The sequence below is a fragment of the Pyxicephalus adspersus genome, chromosome 6, assembly GCF_032062135.1.
Source record: "Pyxicephalus adspersus chromosome 6, UCB_Pads_2.0, whole genome shotgun sequence".
In the NCBI taxonomy this organism is placed as follows: domain Eukaryota; kingdom Metazoa; phylum Chordata; class Amphibia; order Anura; family Pyxicephalidae; genus Pyxicephalus; species Pyxicephalus adspersus.
In genome coordinates, this window is record NC_092863.1 from 53,285,700 (window position 1) to 53,303,858 (window position 18,159).

Sequence of the window (18,159 nt, forward strand, 5' to 3'; positions counted from 1 at the left end):
TTAATAATGTTCCCTTGTTAATAAAAAGGTATCATAGTATACTCACTGTGATATTGGCAAGATTTACCAGTTATCTTTTTGTTAAATAGTTTTTTTTATGTAAAATTTTCATTGAAAATCTCAATCAGGCAGTATAGGCATATAGGTCTGTAAACAAGGAGGAAAAAATACACAATAACTTACAAAGAATATAACAAAGGCCATAACAGAAACTCAAAACATTGCCTGAATCCAGCATTGCATAACTAATAGAATGGTACATTGAATGGGTTTCATAAAAGGAAAAATATCCCTAATAATATTATATAATAATATATAATATATATGAGTAATATTGAGTGCAAATAAAGTTATGGAAGGGGAAAGGAGATATAGGAAAAGATGCAGATGCAAATCAGAAGATCGAAAAAAGAATTTAGGGAGAAGGGAGAGACAAAAAAGAAATGATCCCATCAAGCAAATTGTAGCTCAGACATGGAATGGAGTCAAATAGATGGCAGCAGAATAGTCAGCTGAGAATGAGAAAGCTCTCCAGTTAAACTGTCTACTTCTTCAGTTCCATGCAGAACAGAGATGATTTTGTTAATTTTGGCAAACCACTCCGACTGACATCAGAGAGCAGAAATAATATTTTATATTATCTATCATCTAACATTCATATACATACACCTAAATGTACAATTATATTTATTTATCTATTTTTTAAACCAAAATCACAAACGTCTTTAGTATTATAGTATATGAAATGCATGGTGTGATATTAATAGTAATTAGTTATGGTCTGAAATGTTTGGGTGAAGCTTATACAACTTCTATAACCAGGCTGCACAGATATATTGGTTTCTGGTGTGCCCACATCTGTTCTAGGAGACAGTCACCTTCGCTGGACATGATTGTACCAGAAAAAGAGGCACAACTATCTATCCTGAGGTTCAGATAAAAGCAGATTATATGTTAGAAGGTTTTATTTTACGGAGTGATGACATATTGCAGTCTGAGTTTTGCTGCACTGAGTGTCTCAATCTCGTTTGGGCATTTTCTGTGCCAATTTAACACAGTACAGCCAAAAAAGGGAACTGACGCTAGTCTTGTTCTTTAAGACCTCATTTATACAGAATGGTGACTAACAATATAATTTATGGTTCTTCTATGTTATGCTGTACAATGTATTTTCAGTTCTACTGAATTACTCAAAGAAGTAGCAAGACCATTTGTTTTCTTCTCAATCACTTTATTACCATAAAAGCACTTTTCTTTGCTGGTTGCATTTCAGTAAATAATTTTATTTCATATTCAGGTGAACATCTATCACATCTGTAGCCCCATGACCACAATGACCTCCAGCTATTCCATGCTGAACACCAGTTTTTCTTTTATCACAGTATTACAATGAGATAGTCATTTATCACCTTTCACTTTAACCTAGTGTCAAGCTATTACCAGTCCTTGAGAATGACCTAACAGTATACCTTTTAGTGCAAGATCCCTCTGCCCAGCCATTTTGTACATACTAAATGTAAAAAATAAATATTTCCCTAATCCACAAGCTTACAGTATAACAGCTTTAAATTATACCAGCTATGAACTTTGTCATTCCTATCACATTCACTTCCCATCTGAATCAGATTATTTGATTAGCAGTCTAAGGCCGTGTACACATCTTTGTATTTATGTCACTGTTTATATTTTTGTTACTAGAAACAATCTTTCATGTCATGTCATTTATTTGATAGACAGTAAAATGTCACTTGAAAAAAAAAAAAAAAAAAGATCTGCTTTTCCCCTAGTATAGTACCACCAATAAACCAGTTAAAGGTTTGGCTCATTGACCAAGGGTAAAGTTAAATGGGGGTCCTGTTGAAGACCTGTAAACTTTTTACTGTCTGATGTTTAGTAAACTGATAAGTAGCTGCTAAAACAGTGTTGTACTTTTGTAATTTTTTTTCATGAGCAAAGTAAACCATTCTACTAGTTTTTTGCTGCACTTTGAAAATGCCTAAACTCAACTTTAGATAATTTTAACTTTACATAAAATGGTAGGCAACCTTATTTGAAGTAAACATTTTGTTTGTTAATGTTTTTGTAAGTGCAACACGCTTTTTTAAAAAAACAAAAGGATGCAGCACAGCCCCCAACATTCTTGATCGCCTAGGCGATCAAGAATGAATGGGAGCGCAGAGACTCCCAGGATGCCTACATTACGAATTGGCTGCTCCTTCTGCGCATGCCCAAGCTCTTTCATCAATCGGGAAAAAATTGTCAATCTCACGCATGTGCAGTGAAGTAAAGTTTTTTCCTAATCTACACCACCCGATCTCGCACCTGCTTAGTGCGAGATCAGGTGACGTACGAAGAAGAACCCAGAATAAGAGAGGAGAAGATGTCGACTCCTGGAGCTCCCACTGCACCGGGTCGAAGACAGATACTGGGACGACGCAGGACCTTCCCGAAGAAACATCACAATGGATAGACTGATCAACAGGATTAAAGTTAAGTGTGATTTTTTTTTGTTTTGAGTTTACTTCCACTTTATGAAGCGCTAAAGTCTGTTACCTTTCCTGGATGCCTAGTGTTTAACAGTAGGTACAGTAAACATCTCAGTAAAATACTGCTAGTTTGAACTCATTCTTCATCGAGTAACTAAACATGTGAATATCTTGCCTTTCAATAATTTTTACAGATTTTTCAAAAAATGACGGAAAACAAATACAAAACAATAAAATAAAATCTAAAGAGTATAGTACCTAGTAATACATGAGTTTAATGATTAAAAAAAATGTAATGTGATATCAGAGACAACCATAAAAACACATGTAGTATTGTACAAAGTAGTCTACCTGATACCTGAGATGATTGAATATAAAAACCCTGAGAGAAAATGCACAACAGTGTTTCTCTGAACATCCCAACAGATCAAAATCAACAGATCAGATTTAAGTTGCAGACAGAATCCTCCCATGATGTTCTTAGCATGAGCTCCCTAACCTTTCATTTAGGGACAAGAAAAGGAGGTAAAGGAGCACTGGGAAGAGGGCAGGGAGGGAATAGGCACAAACCAGGGCCAACAAGTGGAACCAAAACGTCTTTCTGGCTAGAAGTAGCTCTTCAGGCAATAGACACAACTATTTTTTTCAATAAGGAAATCTTTTTGTTTCTAATCCAAAGCAACCATATTTTCTGAAAGATTTGTATTCTAACTTGGTGCCTGACCACCATATGTTGTACCAGGCTGGAACTTTGCCAATTTGTGTAGTACCATGTACCAAAGGAGAGGGATTTTTTACCTGGCTTAGTTGAAAGACACATGTGTCAAGCCAATTTTAAAATCCTAAAAGGCCAGGAGGTAGGTGACAAAAACAGGATAATAAAACAAAAACAGATTGTTTGCAGCTTTATCTGGCACAGCAATTTCTGTGACCTACAGTATACAAGCAATGATATTGTGGAGTATATTATACCCACTGGCCATTTTATTTTGCTTCTATTTGCAAGACAGGATCAGTAGGGAGATCAAAGAAAAATATATCAATTGAAAATTCTTTCTGTATTTGAAAAAATAATTGTATAGTATTTAAATAAAATTATTTTTGTTGGACAAACAAATTTTTGAGGACACAATAATCTTCATGGTGGTAGCCTTGTCATTATAGTAACATTTTCCCAGTGTTTTATATGTTTCATACATTTAGCTTTTTTTTAGATTTAGAACAAAGATTAGAGTTTCCAATTTTATAGGCCACTGTAACATACGTAAAAGCAATGAGACTAGGGGCAAGTTGAGAATGAGAAAACTTAAAAGACAAGCTTAAAACATGACTGCTTGAAATGGACCGGGAGGTTTGAATAACACCCTAGCCCAAGACTCCCTTTTTTAGATCCCTCACTTTCCTATGAATACAACTTCTTGCAGTTTTTTAACATTAATTTTTGAAACTATTATACAGAAATATGTGGAATATAATATACAACATATATTGTACTGCCGATATTGAACAACTAGACACAAAATGAAAGGTTCAAGCTAAGTTTAATACATTTATTGGGATTACAACTATGCGCTTCCAAAATATTTAAGCTTCAGCAGTTACAAACCAAAATATAAAGCAAAAAAAGATTTATTCATTTTAGTTTTAATAAATTAAATTTTCAAGTTGGCTAAAAAGTTTTCCTACCTCTAATAATAATAAAACATTTGCAGGTGATATAAAACAAAACAGTTCCAACATTAAAATGAGATTAGACATTCATCCTTCCAATGGAAGCTCCAGTTATAGTTCAAACATCAGAGTACGCCCAGGGCTGTATTTATGATTTTAAAATTAGCATGTTTTAAGAGTTTAATTGTGTCCTTCAATGCACATGCATCAACAAAATGAAAAAAAAAACAAACATTGTTTTCAACCATTAGTACAGAAAAGGACAAAAAATGAGTAAATCATTTGCTTGGTGTGCCAGGCTTCTCCTATTTAGAAAATACAATAAAGGTTGAAATCTGTATTTAAAAAATATGAGCATTTCTTTGCTTCTTTATTACACTTCTGTGGATTACATTGCATATTACATAAAAATCACTTATTACAGAAGTAAGTTATTAGATTTGAGTTTAATTTTTCCAATCAACTCTCCTGATCTTCAGTTTAATGAATTAAGGGTAAATTCAGATCTGTTGAGCTCTGATCACTCATCTCTCTCTGTGCATCAGAATCAATGGCTATGCGTGATCTAACCAAGATAAATTCTACTTACTGATAATAACATGCTGAAACTGTGCTTTAATAAAGCTACTAATGAAATAATGCATAGTGCTAATAAATTCCATTTTTACAATTTGAGAGTGTAAATAATTTTACTTTTGCAGTAAAATTATAATAATAAACCAACCATTATAGAGAATAATTGCTGCTGATCTGCAAGCATTATATTCATAACATAGCGCTTTGTTTAACGCTCTACTAGATGTCAAGCAGGTTAAAGTAATTTTATTTCATAGAGAATCTCTGAACCTTGACATTTAGGCCAAGATCAAGATCTGCAGAGACACACTAAATATAGAGCTATAAAAGCCTGCGGTGCTGGAACCTGTCATTTCCAGTGATAGCACAGTTCTGCAGGAAGCAGTGTTTTCTCTCACCCTTAATGACGCAGATCGAGGTTATTCGCTTCCCTGGGTGCAACTCAGCACCTACTATAATCAATGTGACATTGTTTGTTCACAAGGATTCCTCACTTAGATGTGTAATTATTTCAAACCCCTTTTGTGGGGATTATAGCACCTTTTTCCATTTGTGACTAAAATGTGTTTCTATATGTTAGGTGAACCACATTCTTGAAAATGTGGGGACCATAAGGTACATAATATCAACTAATTATTTAAATCAAATGAAGTATATATATATATATATATATATATATATATAGATAGATAGATATATAACATGGCTGACTAATCAGATTTGTTTTAAGGTTTACAAAACAATATCAACGGTATATGTTTTGTTCCCAGGTCCCATGTAATGTTCAGCACATACCCAGGTAATAGGCTGTTTTTTTGTTTCCTAAGAAGAACACTACTAGAATGATTGGAAGAAACTTTTCTACCGACTTGACTTCTCTGTGATCAATCCTAAATTAACAGAGATGATGCATAACCTGGTCATTGTGACAACCCATAGTGAAACTTGCTAGGGAACAGTATGTTATAAGAGAGCACGAGGGTGCAAAGCTATATCACCCCTCACCTCTTAACATCCCAGGCAAGAAAAAAGTTTTGTCCCACTACAAATAACATATTCTCCAATTTCCCTGATCTGAATAGGTGGCAGTAAAAAATCATGTAACCAGCCCTTTCAGAAGAAGCTCAGTAAAGCAGACATCTGTACACTATTTCAGAAGGCACAGCTTTGCATTATGATGTACAGGTATGTCTGAAAAAACACAGTTTAGTCTAACTGAGTCTAATGGTGCTGTTCTGTGACCTGTGTATCTTTGCAGCATAATTTCATGCATTGTATTTTATGCCATGTTTAGGTTACCCTTGTGAACAGAATACCTCACCCTTAGTTATAGAGATAAAGAAAGAAATGTGTTTCATAGTTCTAGCACACATACTGTCCTAAGCAAGTGTGTAGCTTGCCAAGATAAAATAAGCCAGGATACGAAAAAATCAGTTACCATCATCTAAGGGGTCATAAGCTTCAGTATAAAAATTTTTGTACTTGGGTTTGGCTACACTTTAACAATCTCTAGCAGTCTCTGGTTTATGACTTTCCTCAGACAGGAAATACGGATCATTTTCTTTGCAGGGTTTAGGTACCTTCTGGAACTCACCGCGTTGCAATACCTCCAAAGTCTTTAGGCAAAGTTCACACAGATGGCTTTGCGGTGGCTCCTGAATAGCTGCTATCCCGCCACCTGCCGAAGCCTCATTTAAATTAAATCAGGGTTGGTGTGGTTTTGATTGGTGGTTGTCACCTGCCCCCAGTCATCCCCTATGGGCAGTTGCTGTAAGGATATCGTTTAAGTGCCCATCTGTGATATAACCCAAGGAATATTCCATAACAGTCCAGGAATAGTTTTATTCTTCATTTGTTAGAAGATAGTGATACTAGCCATTACTACTTCCTTTACACTGTAAGGCCTGTGGCTCTTGGAGCCTCATAGGCTGTGCAAATGATGACCAAAGTGAAACCATTCCATAAATACCATAAATAGGAATTGATTATTTTCCTCGTGTTACTCAGTCATGCATCATTTGTATAAATAACATGTTTACTCAAGGAACAACATGCTGAAGGAATAGATAAGCTATAACTACTCTCATGGCACATGTTGTCACTTTATAAAATCATAAGAACAAATATGGGTCGTCATGATATCAAAGACAACTTTTCTCTTATGCACGACCCCAAATGTCAATACTCTGGAACATTAATATGGGTCTTGGTTCTGTGCAGTGCATGCTAAAGGTTTTAAATCATGTTTTCAATTTAAGCAATGAATGACTGATTAAAATAGGTGATCACAATTGATATATTGCATTATAGTAATGAGAAAATTACACCTTACCCTGAGTATGTTTTTCTTTCTTTAATACATTCCAGGTATTGTTACTAAAATATTAGATATGCAGGAACTAACCTATTACTGCACTTAAAAGCATTTGTTTGACTGCTGGCACACTAAACATAGCTGTTGCCAGCAGAAGAAAACTGTACTGACACCTCCAGAGCAGATAAAAAGAGCAAAGAAAGCAACACCTTGAATATAGCATCCTCCTAGGAAAATATTGTAATAAGCCAATAAAAGGGGTCAATCTTTTCCCCAGAGCAAAAAATCAGCACTTGAATTCACAGTTCTCAAAAAATGTTCTACTCTAAGGCAGACACTGGAAGTGGTTACACAGTCATAATAAGCATTGAATTTCTAGCTGAAAATGATTATAAAACCTGTGCTACATACAGTGTAAGCCAAGTAATGACCTAAGACTCCCAGGAGGAATGAATCCCACTACATGCCTGTTCCTTTTAAATGTGGAAAATTTCTAATTCACTATGGCAAAGTGATAAATGACCCTCCTCCATTTTAATCACGGCTAGCTCTGCTTACAGCCAAATCCAGTAAATCTTGTTTGGGAAATGCTCAAACCTCCATCATTTCAGATTTATTTTGTAAAAGTCTACAGCTGAAGCTTCCAGGAATGAGCAAAGAGAAACTAGCAAATCAGCAAATAGAAGGCAAAATTTATAGGGAACATTAAAATGTATCAAGTGATTTGCTGTTCAGGAAAAATTGAATAAAGTCTATATTTGCTTGGGTTTATTGCTGAAGTACTTGTGTTCATATGGCCTTTATTGCTTTGGTCATGTCAGGAACACAGGCTTCAAATAAATATAAACACTGACTGTTCAGTTCTTAGAAATAGCTTTTGATTTGAGGAAAATTGCTGAACATAAAATGATTTTGTGTTTAATCTGTGTATTTTCTATAACTACATTATCACTGTGGGTGCTCTGGTCCTTTGGAAACAAAAGACCTGCTTTGGAAGAAATATGAAGTGTGTATGTCATGCAGGCCCCGCCAAAAATAGGAAGAATAAAGAAGACCTTGCACAAGAGTGTCGTATGGCCAAAGCTTTAGGTAAACAGTGGTAGTAAGCATGGGGTTCACATAGTTTTTTATTAGTATTATTTCTTGTCAATGACCAGTTAGTGGAGGATGGAAGAGAAACATTTATGACATTTCTACATACTGTTACATTTTGTTTTTACAAACAAAATATACTTGGTGAAGCAGGATTCACTTGAGAGACCACTGCTTAAATTTTCATCCCTCTTCATGAAAAATTTAACGAGAAAAAATACAATATTCCTGTTGCCTTGTGTTGCCTGTGAAATATGAAGGATACAAAAGTTTCAAAGCAGCATGAGGGACATAAACATAAGTTTTACACAGTCCTGATTGAGGATACATACATATTGAGTAAGTTGTTGCTTGGAAGGTTGTTTGCATTTTTAAAACTCTATTCTTTAGTTTACCTTTTATTATCCTAATGCAGATTTGTTATGGGGGCAAGATGGCAGTACTGAGGTTCACTCGAATAAGGCAAACATCACACATACACAGCATTGTAAATCTTTTTTTAACTTTCCTAGCTACAGAAAAAATCTGTGCAGTCAGGCATTACATTACAATATTAATCTGAACACTGACAGCCTCAACAAGATGTTATTTCATTTAACCAAAGGATCTTTATTAAACTTGTGTGGATAAAGTGTTGTGATAGCAATTTTATTGATCAGGGTTTATCAAAGTTTAACAAATCTGAAAGGGTTGATTACCCAGGAAATGAGGTGACAGGGAATAAAAGGCATGAAGTCTGTATGTTGTACCTGTGTTAGCAGAGGTTTTCTCCTGAATCCCATAAACATAAGGTAAGTTCAGTGGCTTCCCCCAAAAACCTTACTTTAGGCTGTGTTATGACATAACTGAGGTAGGGACATTAGACTGTGCGCCCCTTTGAGGGAAAGTTAGTGACATTACTACAGTTTAAACTTTGTAAAGCCCTGCATATTATGTCTACTATGCACTACCTAATGTGTGAATAGAAGAGAAAAGTAATAACAATTATAAGGGTGAACACAGTTATGTCTGTGAGAAGAAACAGAGGAGCTGGAGAATGAACAATCATACCTTTATTCCCTGACCAGGTTCTACCCAAGGAATTTTTGCATGTGCATGCATGTATGGATAGATCCACTATTTCTAGCAGTGCCTAAATCCACATTTATTTAATGTACAGCATGCGTAATATGTTGGCGCTTTATAAATCCTGTTTAATATTATTAATAATAATAATAACAATAATAATAATGATAATAAAAATAATTTTTTAAACTGTTTTAAACCTTTCATTCTGTAAATATATTTTTTACACTTCATTTCCTTTAAATATACAAATATGTAGCCGAAGCAAAACATTGGGGGCTCATAAGCCAGGATCACATCAGTTTGTAACTGGAAAGGGCATTATTTATTATATATTTCCTAATTAAAAAATATTCTCTGCAGATTGTTGAAGGGAAATAGTGAAAAAGATAAAATCAGTGGTGAGTGAGGGGCATACAGCCTGTCAGCTTGGGCCTGTTGGAATATTCCTTGAATGGCTGTAGCAAGAATCCTTCCTCTTTCGAACATAATTGGGGTGGTGTATCCTCAGAGCTTCTTGCTAACTTTAGCCTTCAAAAGTTTGGGTTTAATACATTATTACATTATTTTTCAACATTAGCACCTCCTTCATTCTCTTGATATGGATTGTCAGATTTGCACCCTTCTATATAGTAGCAGATAATATTTTCCGCAAATTCCCTATCTCTTTTACAGAATGACCCAAAGACCCTTACAGATGCAAGATTTTTTTCGGTAGAGTGTTCACTGTTGTTTAGCATTTCGCTTTGCTGGATCACTAAATGACCCAGCCACAAAAACCATTACATCCCTGCAACAGGCCACTTCCTGCTACTTTTCCCCACCCCTTCCTTCTCTATAAGATAGAACAGGCTGCTCAGTAGTAGCCACCATATTGCTGTATATCATTCATAGGATTGCTGTATATGCAGCAGTCGTGTGAATGTCACCAGAAACAATAACTAATTAAGGTTTTGGGCATTAATTACTGAGCATCTATTTTACCTGTTGCCTTTTCTGCATCTTCAGTTTTGTTGAAATTTACTGCAATTTACAAAAAAAATTGGCTATATTCGGAAAAACTAAGCATCATCCAAAAAAAAGTTTGCACAAAAAGGGCAATTGTTGGTATTGCTAACTGATTTTAGCCTGCCTATTTAGCTGAATTAAATATCTGCATGCTTTTTGAATTAGGGGATTATTGCTCAGATGATTTAAACCATCCAGTCATGTGAAAGCATTTTTGATATTCTTTGCTAAGTGGCTTTTCACCATATTTATTAGGCTACATGAATTATCCCTTGCAGAATGATAATCCACTTTGCTAGGTGAACAGCTGACATTTCTTTTAGTATGTTTTCTTGTGTATTACTCAATTTTTTTTTACCAGACAGTGATTTAAAGTTGGATCAATAAATGACTTGATTTGCATCTGCCAGCTTTCCAGTCAACTTTCATAAAAAAAAAAAAACTTTGCTGTTGTAGAGCACCTGCAGCAACTGAAATTATATCCTAACTTTGGGATTTTTCTTATTATGATGCAAGTCTATTCAGGTGTCTTCTATTTAAAAAGAATATTTGATTTTTATTATTGAACACAAACACTTAATTGCTTTTTTTAACTAGAAGCATAATTAGGACAAACAGGAACAGTCAGAACTATAGCCACATCTGTTGGCCTGCTATCACATATATATACATGTACCACTACTTTCTACATTGCTATGATTACCATTTATAGCAAAACCACAAAAATGTTCAATTTCTGCGCAATGATGCATTGAACGTACATTCCTGAAGATTTGCAAATGTAATAAATTTTGTTTCCCAATACATCATTTTAAACATGTAAATTTAGTAGATTAGATGGATAAGTATGAATCAGAACAATTATTTTGCAGGCAGACGGCATGATTTTAAATCAAATAATTTAAACAATATACTCCTACTAATGACTAACTAGCTGTTTTATTCCAACAAAATCCAGGGATGATATCATTCAGTTTTTGGCTTGGCTACAGAGCCATCTGTTAGTGTGGGGTGTGGTTGCTAAAGCTTATCTTAAAAATTTTGAGAATGTCTGACAGTAAAAAAAAATAAAGACTTGTTTTATATTTCAGACTTTTTATAATAGCTCTGGAGTCAATGCAGGAAATAAAAATGTTGTTGACACATTATTGCTGTATGACATTTGTTGTCCTTGATTTGGTGTCTCACAAGGTTTGCACTAAAAAGATATACTATACAAATAAATATAGCTCTGAGACCGGTAGACAAAGACATAATAGATGGATATAATTGTAAATCATTTCATGTATATTTACATAGTAAAATAGTGTATATATAAACCTGAACCCCCAGCAACTGTGGACAATATTTTTTTTTTTTGGATAACTTGACAAATTACCCGAATTCAATTATTTCTATACTATTCACCTCATCTCGTCAGGGGTGCTGGGTTCTTCACCTCATGGATCTTTGTTCATTAATATTTTAATATTTTCATCAGGTTTTTGCAAGTGCAAACAAATAAGGGAAAGAATATGGTTTTGGAGGAGAACAATAATGAGAGAGAAATTATTCAATACTAATGTGATAAAGTACAAGAAATTAAACTCAAGAAATAGTTCTTAAAAAATGCCCACAGATCACAGGGTTGATTAAAAATTTCAAGGGTGTCTTTCAACATTCAGGTCTATCATTAACCATTATCCAATTGAGCTTACAGGTTATTACTCAAAATGAAATAGTAGATAATTTCCAAGTTTTCGTTATGGCAATATGAATAGATAACAATATGTATCCGAATAGCTTTTTGACCGGTTTGGTGAAAGGCAATTTAATGTTTCTAAACAAAAAACATTCTGGGGTTGTGGAGGACAAAAGGTCAAAAACCCAGGACCCGGACCTCTGGACAAAAAGACAAGACCACCAGCTATCTTCCATTGTACCTCTTTGAGGGTACTAGTGAAAGTATAGTGGAGAGGATGTAGGATAATATTGAGACATCCTCTCTGGGACCAGGTATCATCGATTCTTGGCTATTTGACTGGCCAGGCTGGTAAACTGGGATTGCACACTGATCTGCATGTGCTCAGCTCAGTGTACATTATAGAAAAAATGCAAACAGGTAGGTATGATTATTTAATTGTAGATGGCACATTGCCCCCCTGCAATAAACAACCTGTCTGCTGGTGTTTAAATTTAGGAAATAGCAATAAGAACACAAGAAGTCTTTACTTAAAATAAGAAAACAAGAAGCTTTTACTTAAAATAAGAAAACAAGAAGCTTTTACTTAAAATTACTTACTAGCTATTATTACTTATTAGCTTTCTTAGTAATATCCTAAAGTTTACAGTATTTCACAGCTTATTTCTGCTCACAATAAAGAATTCCTTTGTACATTCCTGGTTCTAAAAAATACAGCTTGTATGGTTGTTGTTGTTCTGAAACTCTGTCTTTAATACCTTCTGAATTGCTTACCCAGAATAAATAAGCAGCTCAAGTGTACAGATAATTTTCACCCAAAATGTCACACAGTTATCTTGCAAGCTGCTTTCAGGTGTGTGTGACTGAGGCTACTGAAGCCAAGAGATCAGCTTTACATCCAGTCAACTAGAATTCAACAATGGCAGCTTTACTTATTTCTCTATGTTACCAACATACTAAATTACGTGAAATCTTTTACATTGCATAAGTGGTGGATTATTTGTAAGAACAGCCTCCATCAAAGGTGAAGTAGGAGAAGGAACAACAAATACAATACATACAATTGTACAATACAAATAGCTAAATGTACATTTATTTGTTTATTTACTTACCTTTGTATTTTACCTTTACTACCTTTACATTAGTTTGCAGCAATTTCAATATCCTAAATAATATGCACAAAGTTAAAATAACCCATAAAAAAGACATAACTCCCATGCCAAGTGTTAAATTTGGCCCTGGACTGAATGTAATTATATTTCATGTAACACCAGACACATCTGTTGCTGACCAGAAATGATCTGGTAGGGGATCTAAAGGTCACTGGGAAGTAGATCAGTTTACTCAGGGAGATAAAAAAATTTACTTGTCCTTATGCATTGCAAACCTCAGTTCAGACAAGACAAAAGTGCTCATTTATAAGAAATAAAAATAAGAACAAAAATAAAAGTCCTGACATTTAGCAAGATGTCAAAAAACCCTAAAGTACATTCTAGAGTACTAATAGGATGAATCAGACAAAGACAGTTGGTGGAATAGATATGTTGTCAATTAAGGTTATATTTCTTTCTGAAAACCCAGGTTTTTACAGCACATTCTGGCACATGCCTAGTATGCTTAGTGGCTAATATGTCCTATTTTTTAAAATCTGGAGTTTAACTTTATGCTTCATTCACTATCATTTTGTACCAACCCATATGCATATGCCACAATAGCTCATGAATCCATGTGTCTGGTATGTACCACTCAGTTTTTCAATTGACACCAATGGAGTTGAAATACTTCTTATGAGAAACAGCTATTTATAGTGTATGTTTAATGCAGCTAACGAGAACCCATTAAGGAAATTTAAAAAAAATGTCTCTTCCAAAAATATACACCAAATATACAATATTTATACTATATTTACCAAATGCTCTATACAAATTCTTAATTTTTTTCTATACTGAAATCAAATAATGTATGCCTAAATTGTAGGCATTTATAACATGAACATGTTAAAATACAATTTTTCCAACAATTATTGTTGGCTGGCATTCAACTGTCATCCATCCCAAACTGCTAAATCACACATGACAAATAAAGCAAAAGGAAGCAATGCACAAGTGTTGAGTGCTCCATTTACACTCATCTCTTTGACACTTTGGGATAGGCATCCAGCATTAGGACTCGGAAGAAAGTGCCACGTTCATTTCCAGAACAGCATTGTCTGCACAAGATGACAATATCCAGCCAAACAGGCCATATAAGCAGTCACATCAGGTTAATTTAATCTGGCGGGGGAAGGGAGCACTAGCATTCTTCCTGCCACAAATAGAATATGTGGGATCTTAAGACAGAAAGCTTGTTCAAGTGTGTCACTATCCAAAGGACATTTGCTGAAACAAGACTGTTTGAATGACTCATGGTTTAGATAGCATATTGCAAAGAGACAATACTGACAGCTTAGAGACAATACTGACACTTTATTCGGTGACATATTTTATATTCTGTCACACAAAAAGCAATAATGCCAGCTCATCATGCTCATACCAAAGATAAAATGACCATATTTAAGTACCACTGCTACAAAATATTATCACAAAAATCAAACAAAAGACAAAAGGCAAATGGTCCAGGGACATTTTTTACAGGTGCCAATAAACCCTAACCTAACGACATTTAGTTTGCTAAACCAACACGTTTCATTAAAAACTGTCATTTTTGTTCTTGAATACTTGTTTTTACCTTTTTCATCCTTTGTTGCAACTCTTTGTTGCTGTCTCTTTGCAGCCACTTGCTGTCTACATAAATTCAATACCGCATTCATCAAGATGAGATTTTTGATAGTGACAACAATTGATCATGCAGACATAATGGGGTTGATTTTCTAAATGAGTTTAGGCTTTTAGCAAAGTAAATTATCACTCTGCAAGGGATAGCTCACTTAGCTTAGTGATTATGGTAAAATCACTTTGTAAACAATATCCTATAATGTGCAAGGAAATGTAAAAAAAACACATGATTTTTGATTCTATGTGATTCTGTGCGGGAATCTAATAATTTCATGAGATTTGAATATATATATAAAAATATATATATATACAAATGTTACATGTAGGTAACTGCCAAAGGGAGGAGATACTACAACAGGTCCATTTAGAGGGAAAACAACTATACTTTTCTATTCTCAGTGTACCTCCTCCTTTAACCACCATTAAAAATGTAGTACATTTTTTGTTACTGGAAAAGGAAAGAAGGGGGTTCAGATCTTGAAGATAGATGAAAATCCCAAGCTTCAGTAAAATATATTATGTAAAGAGCAATGTGATGGTTAACTATGTAATATTTCCATTTTGGTTTGTTTTGTCAGTATCTCTGTACAGCTTTATTGGCATCTTAGAATATTACAGATGTCAGAGTAACATGTGGTGTTTTGAAGGCCAGCACACAGTAGTAGTTAATATATTAATCTGCCTTTAATGTAATTTTGGAAGTGTCATGTGTTTATATGGGAAGCTGCCATTTACAATGTATACAATACCATATTGGAAGCATTAGAAGTTCCATCACTACCACTATGATGTAAATAAATGTATTTAATATGTAAGAGCAGATAATTGATATACAAACACTGTTTAGTTATTAAAGCATAACTATTAAACACCATTTAGCTATTAATTATTCTGGACAAACCTTTTAATGTTAATATTATTACAAGCTAATGTACTAATCCTGCTTTTGTTTTGCTCCCTTTTTAGAATATGAAAGGGTTGAAACAACATGTACTTGCATCACATAAAAATTCCAATTGCCACTGTCAGTAATTGAAGGCATTGTTGGACTGACAAATAAAACATCAATTTTATCTCACAATAAAGTCCTGGCCATGGAATAAAATACAGCAACAGTGATGGATGAAGTAGAATACCTAAATAAGGACTCCTGTCATAATTTGTCTATGACAAATGCTGCAGGATGTTTTTTTTTTTAATGCAAGTCCCAAAAAGGAAGATATTGGTCATCCGTGTAGCATGATCAATAACAAATGTGACTTTTCACTTGATCACTTGGTCTGAACTCTGCTTCTGAACAATTGTAAAGACTAAAGTAGGGGACATTTTTCATATAAACAATTTTCACAGTGTAATCAAGGCATATTAAAAAAAAGGTTTTGCAGGAAGCTGCAAAGGGGCCTATACATCCTTGAACACAGTATCATAAAAAGATAATGTAATTTTACAATTTTACAATAAAATAAAGGGGGAATTCTGCAAGATAATATAATGGGAGCTTTTGACTTACTGTTAGTAAGGTTAGGTAGTGCATAAAGAGGGCACTGGTCAAAAGTATGTCATATAGGACCCATCATTTTTATACATTGTGCCGCTTTTTTCCAGTCTAGGAAATCCAATAGTTCATGAACTCTCCCGGGCCATCCTAAAGTATAAGCACAATAATGCACAACAGTCCAGTGGACATTACTCTCAGGTTAAAGGGATGTGCTGTGACTTTTTTAATTGTTTGCCAGAATTGTGTGTACAGTAATAGCTATTTGGCTGGTAACAATTTGTGACAAATCAGAATCATAGCCTACAGAATGGCTATATCCTCTGTAAGGACAAGATAATATCTTTGTTAAGTACGTCTATATATTAGGTACATGTTTATCACATGTGCCATAAAAGTGTGATTTACATATACATGGATTATCACTTTATATGAATTTTTCATTTGCCCTACTCCATGCACTGCACAAAGCTGCTGATTGTGTTGACTAAGCAGGGCCAAAATATGAAGGGAATGTTTTCTGTTCCTTGACAGGCATTCATTTGGTAAAATCAAACCCATCATTCTGTAAGCCTGGACTAATAACAATTCTGAATGTCTGCAAGAATGAAAATATGATTACGGCTGAAGAGCTGGACAGCAGCCCAAGCCACAGCTGTGGAGAGTTAGGTTTCTTCTGTACAAAACGACATTTCTCTGTGGTTATCTCATTCACATGTTGAATAATGGACCGTTTATTGCAGGAGAATGTCTGTGAGTGCTTTAAAATCTTTAGCATGTGGCTATGAGGTTTATCTTCCTTACATGTTGGATATAAGCTTGAAAATGGAATTCCACTACTCCATATCCTGATAAATATAGAAAACTGCATTGTACATAGTGGTACAATTTAAGCATTATGCTAAATATTTTTTGGGGGAATCTGCAATAAAACGTAAAATTACAAGGAAAAGAATTCACCAGTGAACACTGGGCCAAATATAAAATGTATTTATGAAAAAGATTTTGGATAGGGGTACATTCGAACTCTCTCAGGTCTTCCCAAGCTAGTAAGTAATGTAATGTTTCAATTTTATTTGTGTAGTCCTAATGTAAATTTGTATGAGAAAAGCCAGAAAACGTACACACCCTGGCCAGAATTTGGGTTATTAACAATACATAATAGAGCTAAACCTTTGGAAGAAATGGTGGAGATTTTGTCCAAATAATAAAAGTTTACGTGTTATACAGTGTAGGAATTAGAATAGGTATGCAGTTAGGAATTTTAAGTCCTCGCTGAAATTAATTTCTTGGAGGTTGGTAAAAAACACTAATCGGATAAAAAAGCTTGTAAATAGGGCAAATTCCCATGTCCAATATGAAGGGCTCCCCACCAATGTGAGACTTCCCCTTCTGCACTGTCTACATTCTATTCTGTGACTATGGGCAAATGATTGTAGATGTAAACCAAATGCAACATTCACTTTTGGCAAAATATGTTTGCTGTACATCTTTTAGGTGGCATGTTATATAGTTTTGTGTTTTATGCCCACATTTGTTACCTTTATATTGTGAAGATCAATGGTGCCCATTTTTTTATTGAGATTGTCACTGTTATTCTAATAAGTATTGCCAGTTTGTTGACTGCAAATTACCACATATGCCCATGTATTACCATAACTTGTTGTTATGTTGCCATTTGTGTGACTGTGTGTGATGAAGTCAGGATGTTTGCTTTGAAAACCACAAAACCCTAAATTACCTATTCTGAATAAGTCTGCCATTATGAGATAAATCCCTTAAAACACAAGACAATTTAGTGTGGCACAATCTCAGACTCATATAGTTCAGATTTAATTTTTTTTATTATACACATATGATCCATTCCAGCAAAATGGACAGACAATTCTGTGACAATAACTGGTAATTACCAGCTCAGCAGACTCTCATTTTATTCTGTATTCCCTTCCATCCAAAAAGGTTGGGACTACCACAAAATATTTTGACAAAATAGGGGA